The sequence below is a fragment of the Nycticebus coucang genome, unplaced genomic scaffold, assembly GCF_027406575.1.
Source record: "Nycticebus coucang isolate mNycCou1 unplaced genomic scaffold, mNycCou1.pri scaffold_93, whole genome shotgun sequence".
In the NCBI taxonomy this organism is placed as follows: Eukaryota; Metazoa; Chordata; class Mammalia; order Primates; family Lorisidae; genus Nycticebus; species Nycticebus coucang.
In genome coordinates this window covers 48,761-54,478 of record NW_026515607.1, presented here as the reverse complement: position 1 = coordinate 54,478, position 5,718 = coordinate 48,761, and positions in this window count along the sequence as shown.

Genomic DNA, 5,718 nt, shown 5'->3' with positions numbered 1-5,718 from the left:
ACAGAGGCCACGTGGCCTGCCACCAACGCACAGTTTCCTGTGCTAAAATCATGCAACCGTGCTAGCTCAACTTAGTGTTCAGAGGTCCCAATCAGGACAACTCATCACTGTATCAGCTGAGGAATAAGAGGAAACTAATAAACAGATACTTGGGGCTGTGCATTAACTTTTTTGTAATCTTTGATGTGTTGGAATTAGACTTCAGTTGTAGAAGTGCTAGGAAGCAATGCAGATTTCTTTAGGCTTGTATGTGAATGAAAAATCATGACACTAGGCTTTGCATACACAGAAACTCTTTTGAAAATGTCATCAAAGACATCCTATCGTGTTCCTCGAATTATTCACATTCTTTTCTTTTTTTTATAAAAATAATTTTTTTATTGTTAAATCATAGCTGTGTACATTAGTGCAATTAAGGGGTACAATGTGCTCGTTTCATATACAATCTGAAATATTCTGTTCAAACTGTTTTGATCCCTTTAGCACTTGCTTTGTTTCTTCAAATGACAATTTAAATATTCTAGCTATCATAGCTCTTCTTTTGTAAACCAACTTTTGTATTACCTGTAGGCCATGACTTCAAAAAGTCTGCATTCAGTTGATTTCTGTGGTGAGCCTAACTTTTACTGTCCTCTGGTGGTTAAACTAGAATCCTAAATTTAATCAGACCCCGAGACTCCATCTCTCAGAGTCTGCCTCTGAAGAATCTTATGCAAATTATAATATTTTAAATTTATTTATATGTTAACATAGCAGTAAAGTTCACTATGTGAAAGCAACTAAAGTGAAAAACTTTTCTTCGGGTGAAAAATTGGTGATCTTTTAACTACCTTTGACATTTGCTGTCCTATGAGAACCAAGAACAGACTAATCAAATTTTCCTTGAGTTAATATATCTGTGACATAATTTTAGATTGTACAAAAAGGCACTTCCATTCAGCATCAGAACCTAGTTAATGTGGCTTTGATTGTATTGTGCAAATGAAGTTGTGCTCATGTGCAGACTCATTCATATGTGGCTCTTGGTAATAATTGTAGGAGAAGGAAATAGAAGTATTTGATTTCTTAATCATGTAGTTCTCACAACCTGCACATCAAGAAAGTATTAATTCTGGTTTCATGTCTTCGGTTAAGGTCTTTTATCCAGTGAGAGTCAATTTTTGTTAGAGGTGAAAGGCGTGGGTCCAGTTTCAGTCTTCTATAACTTGCCAGCCAATTCACCCAGCGCCATCTGTTAAATAGGGAGTCTTTCCCCCAATTTAAGTTTTTGATAGGCTTATTGAAGATCAAATGATGATAAGTATCTGTATTCCTCTCCTGGTTCCCAATTCTGTTCCATACATCTACCTCTCTATTTTTGTGCCAATACCATGCTGTTTTGATCACTATAGATTTATAGTATAGTCTGAAGTCTGGTAGCATGATTCCACCTGATATGTTTTTATTTCTGAGTAATGTCTTGGCTATTCGAGGTTTTTTCTGTTTCCATATAAAATGAAGTACTAGTTTTTATAGATCTTTAAAGTATGACAGAAGTGCTTTAATGGGGATTGCATTAAATCTGTAGATTTCTTTGGGTAGTATGGACATTTTTAACAGTGTTGATTTTTCCCAGCCATGAGCATGGTATGTTTTTCCATTTGTTGACATCTTTGGCTATTTCTTTTCTCAAAGTTTCATAGTTCTCTTTATAGAGTTCTTTCACGTCCTTTGTTAGGTACATTCCCAGATATTTCATTTTCTTTGGCACTACCATAAAGGGAATAGAGTCCATGACTATTTTTTCAGCTTGACTATTGTTGGGATATATGAATGCTATATGTGAGTATTGATTTTGCAGCCTGAGACACTGCTGTATTTCTTGATCACTTCTAAGAGTTCTGTGGTTGAGTCCCTGGGGTTTCCCAGGCATACAATCATATCATCTGCAAAAAATGAAAGTTTGATCTCCTCTGACCCCATATGGATACCCTTGATTGCCTTCTCTTGCCTAACTGCAATGACTAAGACTTCCATTACAATGTTAAATAGCAGTGGACACAGTGGGCAACTTTGCCTGGTCCTGATCTGAGTGGAAATGTTTTCAATTTTACTCCATTCAATATAATATTGACTGTAGGTTTGCTGTAGATGGCCTTTATCGGATTAAGAAATGCCCCTTCTATACCTATTTTCTTAGGTGTTCTGATCATAAAAGGATGCTGAATATTATCAAAAGCTTTTTCTGCATCAATTGAGAGGATCATGGTCTTTGTTTTTTAATTTGTTTATGTGATGTATTATATTTATAGATATACATATATTGAACCAGCCTTGAGAGTCTGGGATAAAACCCACTTGGTCATGGTGTATAATTTGTTTGGTGTGTTGCTGGATTCTGTTTGCTAGGATCTTATTGAATATTTTTGCATCAATATTCATTAGAGATATTGGTCTGTAATTTTCTTTTCTTGTTGGGTCTTTTCCTGGTTTGGGGATCAGGTAATGTTTGCTTCATAGAATGTGTTGGGAAGAATTCCTTCTTTTTCTATATTTTGGAAAAAGGTTAAGTAATATGGGTACTAGTTCCTCTTTAAAGGTTTGGTAAAATTCCGGAAAAGATTAAGTAATATGGGTGCTAATTCCTCTTTAAAGGTTTGGTAAAATTCTGATGTGAAGACACGAAACCATAAATATTCTTGGAAAGACTGCAGGAGAAACACTTGAAGAAATTGGCCTGGGAGAAAACTTTATGAGGAGGACCTCCAGGGCAATTGAAGCAATAACAAAAATACATTACTGGGATCTGATCAAACTAAAAATCTTCTGCACTGCCAAGAACACAGTAAGTAAAGCAAGTAGACAGCCCTCAGAATGGGAGAAGATATGTTTCCGACAAAGAATCCACAGAGAACTCAAACTCATTAATAAGAAAAGAACAAGTCATCCTATTTCCCTATGGGCAAGATAACCTGAACAGAAGCTTCTCCAAAGAAGACAAGCACATGGTATACAGACACATAAAAAAATGCTCTTCATCTTTAATCATGAGAGAACTGCAAATCAAAACCACTTTGAGATACCATCTAACTCCAGTAAGAGTAGCCCACATAACAAAATCCCCAAGCTACAGATGTTGGCATGGATGTGGAGAAAAGGAAACACTTCTGCACTGCTGGTGGGAATGTAAAATAATACATTCCTTTTGGAAAGAAGTTTGGAGAACACTCAAGGATCTAAAAATTGACCTGCTATTGGATCCTGCAATTCCTCTGTTAGGAGTGTATCCAAAACACCAAAAATCACTTTGCAAAAAAGATATTTGCACCAGATTATTTATTGCAGTTCAATTCATAATATCCAAGCCATGGAAGAAGCCCAAGTGCCCACTGATCCATGAATGGATTAATAAATTGTGGGATATGTATACCATGGAATACTATGCAGCCTTAAAAAAAGATGGGGCCTTTACCTCTTTTATGTTTACATGGAGGAATCTGGAACATATTCTCTTGAGTAAAGTATCTCAAGAATGGAGGAAAAAGTATCCAATGTACCCAGTACTTCTATGAAACCTACTTATATTTACTCACACTTTGTTATGAAAGATAGAACACAACTATAGCCCAGGATGAAGGAGAGAAATGGAGTGGGAAGGGAGGGGAGGGAAGAGGTTTGATAGAGGGAGGGCAAAAAGTGGGACCACACCTATGGAGCATATTGCAAGGATACAAGTCAAATCTGTCAAGTGTAGAACATAAATGTCTTAACACAATAATCAAGTAAATGAGGTGAAAGCTATGTTGATTGGTTTGATGTAACCACATCAGATTGTATTAAAAAAAAAAACAACACATTGTACCGCACATATGCATAAATATATTCATGATCTACATGTATTTGACTTAATAAAAAATAAATATAAAGAAAGTATTAATTCTAGACTCCATTAGTCTCATGTCATTCCCCACCCCAGATGTCAACATTCTCCTTAGGCAAGTGGCTCCCTCCACCTGCCTAAAGTTCCTGCACTTATCCTGCCTCTCTGTTGCTCCTGCTATTAACCTAATCTCTTCAAAGCTCCCTCTCCACTAGTAGATGGTGATGGAGAATCCCTTACAATGCACCTATGTGACTTTGCTCACATCTGATACACAAATGCTACTATATTGTGTATATTATGAAACAGGTGTAAAAGATGGGGTTTGAAGATAAATGATCCCCATCCTGATTGGCCCATGTGGATCAATTTGTAGACCTCAGCCTGGACTAACACTGGCCACATCTCCTGTGCCGTCCTTTGGGCCACGTTCCCTCCAGCTTCAACACACACCACCCACTCTGTTTTGTCTCTCCTGACTGTGACTTTTAGGATATCACTTTCTTGCTCTTTGGCTTAAATTATGAAATGTTGATACTGAGTACCTTTACCACAGTTTAGCAGATTAATCTCAAACGCCTAAGCATGGAATTCAAATTCTAAAACAAGGTTCTGGCTCCTTCCTCTATATCCTGCACTCCTGGATGGCAGGTGGCACCGACCGCCCGGCCTGTGTCACTCATGCCTGTGCCTTCCCCAAGTTCCCTTCCTCCAGGCCTGGCTCTGATCCTTCTCTGCTGAAGTTCACAGTCCCACTCTCCAGTCTGCGCCTATATAATCAATGACATTTAGAATACATGGAAAATACGATGTTTTTCATCCATTTATTACCCCCTAATTCTGGAGGGAATATTGTTGTGAGCTAATTTACCATTTCCTAAACAGGGAAATGAGCACAGAAATGAAAGAAAACAAACAAAAAGCAAAAGACATGTAGAGATACATTTTTTCTGTTAATTCATATTTAAATTTTACTTTCAGTTTTCTAACTTTTTTAAAAAAAAAGAACATAATCCAAAGAAATTGTTTTAAGTGTGACTTGGGCCTTAATGGGAACACGTTGCTTACATATTGGACTCACACCGCGTCTCTGTTACTGCAATTGCTAAAAGAATGAGCAGAGCCAAAGGACACATACAGCATGTGGCATCTAGGACAGGTTACATGTATTTTAGTAAATCAGACGTTTTGTATGAGTTTCATATGTCTCAAAAGGCCTATATTTAGAAATATAATATTTTTTTGAGGCAACTACGTATGTGAGCTGTTTTTTATTTCTTTCCGTATCTTTCTTGAGGCTTCTCTAGGGTAATATAAAAGGTAGTAAAATAGCAGTTGGATAGCCTGCTATGATGAGAGATTTTCCAAATGCATGACCTTTTGTCATTCTATTAAAAGGCCTGCATGAACGTGGTGGTCAGGGCAAGAGATGGAACAGAACGCCTCTAGACGTCATATTGGTATCAGAGTTTGTGGGTAAAGTGGTGAATTCAGCATTAGATAATATGATCATAGTAAATAACATTTAGCATTAGGTGAATTATCCAAAAAGTTTACTTTTACTACTTTTTTCCACATAGAAATGACAATATCATGTGTTTCAGATATTAGAAATACCCATCACAGATTTGCCTTCTTGACTCCATTTAGCTATTGTTCTGGGAAGGGAGGATGAAGAGCAGCCCACTGGCTGGGGTCTGAGTGAGACACACTGCACTCAAGGGTCTGAGGGGGCTGCTAATGGTGCTCTGAGGAGTGTGGTGTAAATCTCTTCTCTGGGTTCCCAGCAGTGCTCTTTATCTGAGGGGCATCTTCTTGGCCTGTTTGGAGAAGTGCTGAGACCCATGACTCATTTGCCA